The following is a 13,525-nucleotide window of genomic DNA, read 5'->3' on the forward strand; positions in this document are numbered from 1 at the left end:
CATTCTTCCCTTTCTCTTTCCTTATGTCATTATGTTGCTGTTTTCCTCCAGCAAAAATTTCATCTCTTAATTTCTGAGTTTTTGTGCCTTTTAAGCTAAACCAAAAATAAGCAAAACAAATTCAGCAGAAAGCTGAGTGTTTACATTTAATTTACCACAGCTGTGTTATTTTGTTAACCATATCTAAACTGTCAGTGAAACGTTTCCTAAGCTTGCTGTGAAGCCTAAACCCAGTTGCCATCCATATTTATTCACATTAACAGTATAAATCTCAAGCAGGCTGGGTGCTTTAGCATGAACTCAAGCGCTCATTTCTTGAAGTCTCTTTTGGTCAAGCCTGTTGGAACAAACTACAGTGCAGCTCTTTTTACAAGCAAATGTCTCAAACTTGGCTTCTCCTATGCCTAGTGTAAAGATGTAATATGGGTGTCACAGTGAAATGATTAGAAAATATGAGCTCATTAAACTCACTCTTAAATATATATTTTAACCACAATCCTGTTTTTCCATACAGATTAAAAAAGCTTGAACTGTATTTATCAACAGGAGATAATATATACTTTCATTCTATATGAAACGAGAAAGTTTAAAAATATTTCAGTTTTGCTCAGAATACATTCAGTTTCTCTGTAGTGTCAGCGATGCTGTTCTTCCATATTGTTCATGAACATTTTGATCCAGTTAAAAAAATCTGAGTGACATACTGCAGTTTTTTTAAAAAATCTTAGAAATGTATGTGAAGGAGGGGAGGGGGGATTGTCTTAGCAGAGTAAGAGCATAGAAGGGAATCCAGCTATTTCTAAGGCAGGAATTTAGCAGGCTCAGGAGTGAGAGAATAGAATAAACTGCTAAATGAGAGAATTCGGAGTCGGGAGGAATGTGCATGTGCTTTGGGTTATGTTGGAGAAAAATAGTATAATAAAGGAGATGTGGAGGAAAAAAAAATATTAATGCAATTGCAGAGGGATAAATGACGTCCTTCCATCCTGCAATTTTACTATAACTCAAAATTCATTATAAAAGGATGACAGGTCCATTTTCTTAATTATTGTAGATTTTATCTTACTAAATATTTTCCTGCCATTTCTGTGACTATAAAAGCAATGTTTTACACTCTGAAAATATGGTCTCAGCCATAGGGAATGGTTAACAGATTGTACCTATTGCAATAACTACAACAGAAGTAATTACTTCTGTTTCAGCCATCCACAATTTTAGACTCTAGTCATAACCTGAATTTCAGGTATTAACTCCACATTTGATTAAAACTTTAGAATTAAAGGCCAAATCTGAGTTCTAGTTCTGTTTGACTTTTGTAAGTTCCTTAAATTGGTCTAATTTAGTTTCCCATACACGTGGAATGGAAACATTTTCTGATTTGTACTTACTATGAATTTGCACACCCAAGCTAAAACTTTTAAAAAGACATATGCATATGACCAAGAGACTTTGATAAGAAATTTTCAGTACTTGCACAGTGAGCATTTGATATGTTTCAGCCTTTTTTTGTTTGATGAATTTTTGGCACAGAGACTTGTCACTTTCCTCCACAGCTGAGTTCACTTGGCTGCTCTTGTCAATGATCTTTATAGTAAATTCTGCTCAATACATACCTTTCTCTGATATTTGTTCAGAAATGGAGCTACTTGTAGTTTGTTTCCTTGTTTTCTATGAAGTGACTCCTTTAAAGATTCATGGTACCATTCTGTGGTGGATTAACCTTGGCTGTCTGCCATGTGCCAGCCCCTCCTCAATGGGTCAGGGGGAGAAAATATGGTGAAAAATCTCCTGGGTTGAGATAGTGACAGGGATATCACTCACTAGTTACCATCATTAGCAAAGCAGACTTAATTTGGGGAAACTTTGTCTCTGCTACCCCTTCCTCCTCATGCTCTTCCCCTGCTCCAGCACGAGTCCTTCCCATGGGGTGCAGTCTTTGAGGAGCAGACTGCTCCAGCATGGGCGCCCCATGGGGTCACAGTACCTGCCAGAAACCTGCTCCAGTGCAGGCTTTTCATGGGGTCATGGTTTCCTTTGGGGCATGTCCACCTGCTCTGGCATAGGGTCTTCCATGGGCTGCAGGTGGACACCTGCTCCACTATGGACCTCCATGGGTTACAGGGGAACAAACTGCATCACCATAGTCTTGTCCACTGGCTGCAGGGGAGTCTCTTCTCCAGTGCCTGGGGCACCTCCTCCCACTCCTTCTCTACTGACCTTGGTGTCTGCAGAGCTGTTTCTCTTACATTTTCTCACTTCTCTCCTTTAGCTGCTGTTGTGCAGCATTTTTTACCTTTTCTTAAAGATGTTATCACAGAAGTGCCACCAGCTTGCCTGGTTTGCTCAGCTGCGTCCTCTCGTGGGTCTGTTTTGGAGCAGCAAGAACTGGCTCTGTCTGACACAGGGGCAGTTCCTGATCTCTTCTCACAGAAGTCACCCCTGCAGTCCCTCCCTGCTACCAAAACCTTACCATGTAAACACAATACATTTTCACAATGCAAACTGAAGGTGATGCTTGCAGGAATATCCACTGAGACTTAAGTCTATTACTATGACTCCTGTGGTTTTGTCGCCTTCAGAATGTATAGCTGCTCATCAAGTTAGGCTGACATCCGTTAGTGACCACTCTGTTTTCTTTTGGAACAGACTGCTTACTCTCTGTGGGATGAAAAAAGGCATACTTCTATGCTTCATGCAAAGATACCCTTTTTGGCTAACTACTGAATGGAAGAACAGAATCAGGGACAAGTTAATTAGAAGTCCTCAGCCCCTTCCTATGATTGCAGTCCTCTTGCTATTTAAGAGCAATGGTGGTGGTGGTGTTTTTATGGTTTTTTGGGGGTTTTTTTTGATTGTTATTTTCAACTCTGACCTTAGTTTTATGAGGAAAGGATGATCATGATTTTTTTTTTTTTTTTTCATTTTTTCCTACTTATACCTATCACTATTTGTTTATAATGCTCTTGGGAAATCATACTTTTTTAGATTGTCTGGTACATTATCATCTCCCTATGTGTGGAAGTAAAAGAAAAAGTCCTTAGAGCAAAAGTACAAAAAAGTTTCAGGATTTTTCTAATGCGTCTCCTTGGAAAGCAGTAAAGTGGACTGATGTTGTTTACTACAAAAGTATTTTTTTGAAAGGTAGAAAATGGAACTCATGGAACGTTATGTATTTAAAGTTAATTTAAATACAATGGTTTAAGATTACTTTTGTTTTCTTTAGAAGCTTCTTAGATTTGAGTCTTACTGTAATATACTGTAATATGTTTTTGCTGCTAACTCTGCTGTATGATCTTTTAGTCTCATCTCTTTTTATTTATTATTTACTGGGATGGTGTTATTAATGAAATACAGTTCACCTCCTTCATAACATCAGAAGCTTCACTAAATTGCTATAAAACCTTTCTACCTTAAGATCTATGTTATCAAAGAGATATAACATTAGGTACTCAAACATCACTAAAAATTAGTGAGGAAATGAATTCCAAATATAAAAAATCTTGGAAAAAACCCCTCTTGTTAATAGAAAGTACAAACCCCTCTGTTAAAAGAAAGAAAAAGACTAGAATGTTTATAGCTCTTACTACTGTTCAAACTTGTGCTTATCTGGGACTGACATTCCTCCATAATTTTTGCAAAGTACATTGGAGAATGTTTTTCTAAGGCATATGAAACATATTCAGAAGACTAGATTAGACAGGAGGAAGCAGAGTTGGGAGTCTGGAACATTAACAGCTGTCTGATCAGATGAATGGGAAGGTACTGTACATTCCCCCATGTTACTGAGAAAAAGAATTCCAAATGTTCTCATATATTACCTTATAGCCTTTGTACATCTGGTGAATATACAGGTCAAAACTAGACCTATACTGTGAGTTTAAATGCCTTAGGGGTTACGTGGTGTCTACATATGATTTTATGGATCACAGCTTCAAAGCTGGGAAATCCATTTTTACTGTGTCTTGAAAACAGTCTTAAACCTCATCAGTTATTTACATGCTTTTGTGAGGCAGCCCAGAGCTGTCAACGGACCTGTTAGAGTGGGTCCAGAGGAGGCCATGAAAATGACCAGAGGGCTGAAAGATCTCTCCTATAAAGAAAAGGCTGAGAAAGTTAGGGTTGTTCATCCTGGAGAAGAGGAGGCTCTAGGGAGACATTATTGTGACCTTTAATCATATAAAGGAGGATTATAAGAAAGATGGAGAAGGACCTCTTACCAGGGACCGTAGTGAAAGGACAAAGGGTAACTGTTTAAAGTAAAAGATGGTCAATATAGATTTGATATAAAGAAACAATCGTTATGTGAGGGTGATAAGGACACTTTGCCCAGAGAACTTGTGATTCACCATCACTGGAAACGTTCAAAGTCAGGTTGGACAGCTTTGAAAACCTGATATAGTGAAATATGTTTCTGCTCATGGCAGGGAGGGTTGGACTACATGATATTTAAAGATCTCTTCCAACCCAAACCGTTCCAGGATTCTATAATTAGTACATATATCTATAAAGTTTTTGTGTATATACATTTTAAAGATTTTTTGCTTAATTCAATATTTATACATATCTTTCAAGAAAGAAAAAAAGCCTAACCAAACTTGCTTTATTGGCTTTTGTAAACTTCAATTTGTTAGCATTTTTATCTCTGGTATACAAATTTACGTGGAATATTGATGTTTAGTAATATTTCAACACTTTTTTCTCTTTTTTTTGTTTACAGCTGGCCTTGTTGCCATTCTGTATTTTGTCAGCCTAAGAAAACAAATGTGATCTTAGGTTAGCTACGTCCAACTTCCTAATATGAATATACATTTCTTTTTAACCATATAGCCACGTGTTTCTATAACTCTTAAATTGTAATCAATTGCATCTTCTTTCACCTTTCTCTAAAAGCTATCATTCCTCATGCTACTATATCAAATGCTTTCCAGGCAGGGAGTTGTGTTCAGCTAGATGTAATAGGAAATAATTAGCACATTATTCTCAACACAGTCATCCCTGTCTTTTTCACAACTGTAATAAAGAAGACAAGGAGGGACAATTTTATGGAAGAGAGAAATTTTACGCAGATCAATGTCATCTCACTTTAGTCAACAGAATATTAATTGCCATAATTGGTAGACTTCTTATTTTAAACTCTCTCCAATTAATGAAGAGATATTAATTTCACTAGGGGTACAAATCCTAATGTACTGATTAATTATTTACTCTAAGAGGAATGTCCAAAATAGGCAAGATTAATTTTTCTCCAGATAGCCTACCTGTAGAAAAGCACTAGCCGTGAAGGTAGTAAGTAATAATTTTTTAACAGATGCCTAATTTTTAGATAATTCATTTTTCACAGAACCATGGTTGAGGATAGAAGGGGTTTCTTTCCAACCCCCCTGCTCAAGCAGGGCCACCTAGAGACAGTTGCCCAGGACCATGTCCAGATGGCTTTTTAGTATCTCCAAGGAGAGAGACTCCACAACTGCTCTGGGCAACCTGTGCCAGTTCTCGGTCACCCTCATTGTTTCCTGATGTTCAAACAGAACCTCTTGTGTTTCAGTTTGTGCCCATTGCATCAGTAAAAACAGGCTCCATCCTCTTTGTACCCTCACCTCATGTATTTGTATACAATGATAAGATCATCTGCAAGCCTTTTCTTCTCCAGGCTGAACAGCCTCAGCTCTCAGTCTTTCTTCGTAGGAGAGATGCTTGAGTCCCTTAGTAATTTTCACAACCCTTCAGTAGACTCTTTCCAGTATGTCCAAGTCTTTCTTGTACTGGGGAGTACTGGAGGCCATATCCAGATGTGTCTCACCACAGCTGAGCAGAGGGTGAGGATCACCTCTCTCTACCTAATGGTAATACTTTTTCTAATACAGCTGAGGATACTATTCACCTTCTTAGCAGTGAGGGCACATTGCTGGCTCATGTTTAACCTGGTGTCCACCAGGACCCCCAGGTACACATCTGCAAATCTGCTTTCCAGCTGGGTGGTCCCCAGCATATACTAATATAGGGGTTGTTTCTCCCCACGGGATGGACTTTGTACTTTCCCATGTTGAACTTCATAAGGTTCCTGCTGATCCTTTTCTCCAGACTATTGAGGTCCCTCTGGATGGCAGGATGACCCTCTGGCCTATTAGCCACTGCTAGTGGTTTGGTGTTGTGGGAACCTTGCTCAGGGTACACTCTGCCCCATCATCAAGATCAACAATGATGTTAAACAGGACTTGTCCTGGTGTAGACCCGTGGGATACACCACCAGTTACTGGCCTCCAACTCAATTTTGTACTGCTGATTACCACCCTCTGGGCCCAGACTTTCATTTGGTTTTCAATCTACCTCCCTGTCTGTTCAACCCAGACCATACGTCAACAGCTTGTCTATGAATATCTTACGGCAGACAGTATCAAAGGCTTACATGAAGCCCAAGGGGACAATAACCACTGCTTCCTTCTCATCTACCAGGCTAGTAATTTCATCATAGAAGTTTATCAAAGTTGGTCAAGCATGACTTAGAATCAGAATCATAGAATGGTTTAGGTTGGAAGGAAACTTATGGATCATTTAGTTCCAACACCCCTGCCATGGGCAGGGACACCTTCCACTAGAACATGTTGCTCAAAGCCCCATCCAATCTGACCTTCAACACTTCCAGGGATGGGCCATCCATAGCTTCTCTGGGCAGCCTCTTCCAGTGTCTCACCACTGTCACAGTAAAGAAGTTCTTTCTTATATCTAATCTAAACTTACCCTCTTTCAGTTTAAAACTGTTGCCCCTTGTCCTGTCACTACAGGCCCTACTAAAAAAATTGTCCCCATCTTTCTTACAGGCCTCCGTTAAGTATCGAAAGGCCATTTAGAGAAGAAAGTTATAGTTAGTGCATTCCAGGAATCTCCTAGATTGCTTATGCCCTGCTGTACTGTCCCTCCAACAGGTAGCGGGGTGGCTGAAGTCCCCCATGAGGATCAGGGCATGTGAATGTGAGACGGATGCTAGCTGTACATAGAGGGTCTCATCTGCTTGGTCTTCCTGGTCGGGTGGCTTGTAGCAGACCCCCGCTATTCAGCATAGACTTCTCTTTGGTAAAGCTGTGCTGACGACTACTGGTGATTTTCTTGTCCTCAATGATCCTGGAAAGAGTTTCCAGGATTAGCTGCTTCATGGTAGTATTAATGTTAAATAAAATTATACCTCAGTATAAATAATTTAAATAAAATTATACCTCAGTCTTAGAATAAATGATGGATTCAATATATTTTCCTAGTGAAACTATTCTTCTATAATTGAATATATAATAACACAATTATTTTGATGGAGGGACCTGTGATTCTATGGAAAATTATGGTAATAAATCCTATCAATCAGACAGTAGCATTTCTTTAGCTTATGCCATCAGATATAAATGCACATCATTTACTTACTGGGAAGTAGTTAGACATCCTCAGCATGAAAACAATTAACCATCCTGAGGGTATATGAGGACACACAGATATAAACTGAGTGTATTTTCTTCTCCTTGCCTAGTTTCACTTCTAACCATGAAGATGGCAACCAGAGAATGCCTTTTGATTGATGAGCAAAGGGTGGGCATGACAGTATTAGCAACCTATAGGTGTTTTTTTCTACAGTTAACAGTGAAAACTGATGAAAATAGATATCTTGTGGATATATTTCAGTGAGGTATCTTGCTGTTTCTAGTATGTTTGGATCATTCATATAATGGTGTTTTGTAAGATAATGTTTGCAGGAATAGATTTCTTTGTAGATATGTCATGGCACTAGAGAGGTGGCCAGAATTTCCAAGTCTAACCTTTATCCCACTTGCTGTCCTCTAGGTACAAATGCCATTCCCACACCATGTTAAAGTTAGTTACTAACCAGTCATTTCCTTCAGTGCTTAGATCAAAAAAATTATGTTCTTTTCCACTAGCTTAATAAAAATGAGTGAAATTGCTTTTGTGTACAGCCACTAGTAATTCTTAGAAGTATAATAAGACAATATTTGCAAAAGCTAAAATATTTGAGTAATGGAAATATGGCAAAATCCAATTTGAAATAATTGCTTACAGGTCAAGAAAGCCCAAAAGCCACAACACAGTATTCTGTTTCACAAGATAAAAGTTATATAATAATTTGGGGTTTTTTTGGAACATGATAAACACTGACTGAAGTAAAAGCCAATTCATAATTGATTTGTACTCCTTTATTTATCTTTGTGGATGATATATTGACAATTGAATTAGATTGTGTAATTATTATTTTTTTTTGTTATTTGTAGATGACCTTATTTACAAGATGATTTTTTTTTTTTTGGTAGAATACTTTGATTTTTTATTGAGGCTGTGTAAGTTGATAAAATGTTGAGACTGTATTCCTCCGATCAGAAACTTGTGAAATTAAGCCAACACAATAGAGGTCATACTTCTATGCGAACTAAAAACTATAACATGAAAAATAAAAATACTGCTTCATGCTGTTATTTTAATGTGCTATCCCTCCATTTTAATGTGTTCCAATAGTATCTGTTCTTAGGATAAGGAAGTAATTACATTTATTTTCAATTTTTGTGGCCCCAAAGTAAATAATTCTAAATGACCTTTATAAAAACCTGATTGTAGGATTAATCTCTATGGAAAATTAAGTAACATTTAGCATTAGTATTGGAATTGAAAAAACCAAACCAGAACAAAACAAAAACACGTTGTAAAGAATTGCATGAAAGAGATTACATTATGTATTTACCAACGACTCTGCAAAGCAGAATTCATCTATAGGACTGAGATTACTGGCAACCACTGACATATGCTCCAGGGTAACCCAATCTGGTCTTCAGCTACCTTCCCAAAAGAGCACAGTTCTCCTGAAGATCTTGTATCTGCAGAGTTTGTGTGGATCTTTTGGCAGTTTTACAGCATCTCAGATGGTACTACTTAAATATATTTATGTGAGTGATTTCAATTTTAGAGGTCCACAGTGTAGACATCCATATATAAATGCCTAATCTCACTTCATAGCCAAGGGAGAGAAATAGGTACTTCTAAGGTGTGGTTGACCTAGTGTGTGTTATCTACTTTGTGATGAAATGGATTACAGTCTAGACATGTTTTTTCACTGGTTATGAAGAAGCCTACATCAAATATAGATGTTTGCACTGTAGGTGTCTACACTTAAGTATGATGAATCCTGTTGTCAACAAATGGACTCAACAATATAGAAGGAACTTTCCAGTTCAGCTAGTGAGTATTTATCTCCCAGAATTGTCTTACCTTGTGTAATTGTGTGTCACCTGCTTTTTTCTATAATGTTCTATAAATCTCCAAGTTTTATTTCTCCTTTTCTTCTACTCTGCCCCTCTTCTCTTCCTCTCTGATACTGAAAGATTAAATTTGAAAGGACAGAAGTGCTTAGTATTTAGGCTTACATTATATTACACAGCAGTTCTTGGATATTTGGAATCACTGAATTATATGCAGTGTACAGCAAAATAGTATGTAATAATGTTTTGTTCTTGGCAGGATGTTTTAATTCAAATTTGTTCCTTAATATTATCTAAGACATAGCTTGTTTAAGCTATATCTTAGCTTAATTTTTAAGTACTCTTCTGAGGAGAAAAATTCGTAACATCTTTAGAAATTTTATCATTACTTTACTTGTAAAATATAAAATTTTATGAAGTGAAAACTTCATTATACATTTGCATTTGCATTTGCATTGGAAGCCTTAGGATAACAGATGCACATATGGCAATACATACAACTTTAAATCTTTATACTTCCCTTTCAGAAACAGTTCTGAAACACATATACCTGCTTCTGTTACACACCATTCTACTTTGTATGTTTTGAAAATTTAAAAACTTGAGTACCTGGAACACTACTTTCCTTGAAAAAACTTTGGAGAGCTAGTTCCATTAGGAACTAGACACATAGCGTATTGAACAGTTGTCTGGAAAGATTGCTGTCTGGAACACATCCTCCTAAGAATGTTCTCTCTTTGACAAGTTGTAGGAAGTTCTCAGATTAGCCATTAACTAATCAATAGTCCTATCCCATGTTACTGGACCTGGGTAACAGGCTCAATTTTGTCCAAGAAGTGAGTTCCAAAGCATATATTCCAAAGCACAGAAAGGAGGTACAATTACTAACTTTTAGAAATTAGATTTCTGCTTCCATTTTTTCCTTTGGAAAAGTGATAGCAAAATTATTAGAGACTAAAACACACGATCATAATTCTCAGAAAGTTATTTTTCATATAGGACTCTTTTTTTTCTGTATAGCTTGGATAATAATAAGTAGTAATACTGTCTTTATTATTATTTATTTACTTCTGAGTTTATAAATTTAATTTAATTCAGCAATTATAAATTGTTTATTGTTCCTGTGTTTATAAACAGCAAAAGCAGATCAGGTTGTAGAGAGACTATTGCCTTCCTTTTAGGTACTTTCATACTTATTTTAATGAATAAGTGCACAGCTCAGCATATTTTATTTTAAGTAGGTTTGTTGTTTACATACATATATGGAGAAAGAGGAAATAAAAGATTCCTTTTACTTGACATCAGTGTCTAGGGACATGTTTAATAACACCCTCTAAAACAAAATTCAAAATTTGATTAGTCTGTATCAGGATAATTATAGTATTCTGCTACCTGCTGTATACATCACAAAAGCTACTATAAAGGTACAAAATTGTGAAGACTACTGAATAGTTCTTTCTGAAAAAGAAGAGAGTAGTAATTATTATATAGTTTAATTTTAAGTAAAGATAGTCTTACTCAGTTCTGAAGCCATACAGACACATATCTGATATCATTTGTTGACTTATAATGTGTGAAATGATAGATCATGAGTATGGTGGTAACCTGTCTCAGCTAGAATTCTGAATCTTTGAAATTTCCCTCCTTTGCCTGCTTTCCAGATTCACCTTTGATAGTATCATCCTCTTCTCCAGAATCCTGTAGTTCAGGCAAATCATATATTTGATGAAATATTTTTGAAATATTTTTGTTGATAATACTGTTCCCTGGAAGTATACCTGACTGGAAATATTTTGTGGTCCCTCTGTATATTTTTTTTTTCTTTCAGTTTTAAATGAGACTGTGGGACAGGGCATAAATTCAATAAATAGATAAATACATTTTAAACATGATCACTATTTATATGGATCAATAAAAACAATGGATCATATCTCATTTATATTAATGATGTTTATATCTTGCTCTGGGGAACTGGGAAAAAAAGACTTTATTTGAATTTATAGATCAAGAAAAAATACCTTTTCCTGTGCTTCTGACTACTGTGCCTCTACTAACCAAATCAATAGCATAATTCAGTAATGTTAATCTGGTATAAAATTATGTAGAATATAGTAATAAATCAGCAGTTTCCCCTGAAGTATTTATTCTTACAAACAATAACAACTAAAATGTAGAATTACCTTGAGGTTTTACTTTAATGTTAATCTAAAATGTAGAATTACGTTGAGGTTTTACTTTAATGTTAATCTGATTCAAGGATGCCACCTACCCTTAGGCTGCCATTTACAATTTTTTCAGAAAAACAAAAAAAGACAAAGACGTTAGATGACTGGTAAAAGAAGAATTTTTGACAGGTTTATTACAAAGTTGTATGTTATTTACTTGTCTTGCCTAAATCTCAGAGTTTACTTTGAAATGTTCCAGCACACTCAACTTTAAATGCTAGTATCATCACAACACCTTTTTAGTATTCTAAAGAGAATAATCAAAATAATGAGCAATGCCAAATCCAGCCATCTTTGAGTCTGATCAAAGTAAATCTGACATTGTAAAACAAGGACTCTGAAAAGATATCTTATTGCTAAGAGTACTTATTTTCTTGCCATTCAGGCATATTTGTGAAGATTTCAAGTACATTTTGTATTGTACATTGTGTACTTCGCATGTCAAAGAATAAGAGCAGAGGATGAATTTCCAAAAGAATTACAGTTTTCACAGACACATAAATGCTTATGTACTACATATATAGTAAATGAGTTTACTACCTCTGACATGTTGGATATTGACACCTCTGCTGTTGCTATATGTTACTTTTGCTCCATTTGTGCAAATTCCCTTAAAACTGAATGTCTTCACGTTTCAATCTACCAGCACATTTGCTTAACAAATGGCAAGTTTACTTCACCAAATCCAAAGTTTTTACTGCTTGACAGATCAGGTTTGGTATGTTAAGCCTCTTGAAATGGGTTATTAGTAGGTTACATGCAGTTGTTTGCTTACCTTTTAATGACCTGGAGTTATGAAATGCTTAATTTGTACTATAACATGTCTGGAGTAGTTATTGCTAGCTGTTTCTAACCCTCTTTCAGCAGAGGTATGCATGGTATGCAAAATGATTTACTGGCTCAAACAGTAACAGTTGACTTTTTCCTATACATAAAATATGATCCTATTTGGTGGTACTGTTTCTGGTTCTGTTTTACTACAGCCAGTTTTGTACAAAGTTGCAGCATTTTCTAATTTACAGTTGATCCAGAAAGTTTTAAGAAGAAATAACAGTTATAACAACTGCAAGAATAAGATTATCATATGTTAACATTCCAATTTTTTATAGCCAGTTACTATAATATAATAATTTATTTTAATATATTATTAAATTATGAAGCTTATTAATTAGTTCATTACTACTTCTTGCCTTAAAAATGTGAGTGTTTCACCGAATATTATACAGGACAGATGTAGACTAATTTATGCGTGTGTGGCTTTATACAAGTACACTTTTTTGAAGTGATACCTATCCCATTATCACTGTTTTAGGTGAGATACAAAGAGAATGGTCCAGAAATCTTTTAATAAAACATGCTTCTCTGAAAAAAGTTAAAGCAGAAAAAACAAATACACTTTTTTTTTTTTTTACATGTACATCTATTTTGATTGAAAATAAAAAAGTTTTCTTTATCTCAGAATAAAGAAAAGAATTTCAGATCCATCAGAGCAACCAATAACCTGCTAGATTACAACAGAATCGCAAATAATTTGGGAATTCATCAGACATCAGTGGAAAGATTCAAGCCGAAGACTATGAATTGAACAAAAAAATCAAATATAGTTATTTTTTTCATGTTTCACAGTATTATCTAATGAGTCAGATATTTTTCATGGAGTTCTCTTACTTTTTTATTTGTTAGAATTATTAAAAAAATAATGGAAAAGATCTTAGATTTCAGCAGTGAAATGAAGAAAGTATTTTGAACCTTAATTATATGAGTAAAGTTATGTATTTTTTATTCTGGTCAACTCTAATTAAAAAAAAAATGTATCTAGAAACACTTATAAAGGAACTTACATTTTCAGAGGAATCTGGACAGGCTGGATTGATGTAGAAAGGTAATGCAATTATGCAGAACTGTAGTAAACATTTTAAAACTACATAAATAAGTGAAATGACAGTGCTTTGAGGATGTCAGCAGAGTGATGATACCTGAGAGTTCTTATAATTCATATTTCATGAACCAAACTTGTTGTTTTTATTACAGAAATTTATTGTAAAATATGCTAAA

At 35.5% G+C, this 13,525-nt stretch overlaps 1 protein-coding gene across 3 annotated transcripts in view; it reads left to right on the plus strand.

Moving 5' to 3' along the window:
• Nucleotides 1-13,525, plus strand: part of CSMD3 (CUB and Sushi multiple domains 3) — a 725,150-nt gene that overhangs the window by 337,591 nt on the left and 374,034 nt on the right. The gene's annotated exons all lie outside the window — the stretch shown is intronic.

This window comes from Falco biarmicus, chromosome 3, assembly GCF_023638135.1.
Source record: "Falco biarmicus isolate bFalBia1 chromosome 3, bFalBia1.pri, whole genome shotgun sequence".
In the NCBI taxonomy this organism is placed as follows: domain Eukaryota; kingdom Metazoa; phylum Chordata; class Aves; order Falconiformes; family Falconidae; genus Falco; species Falco biarmicus.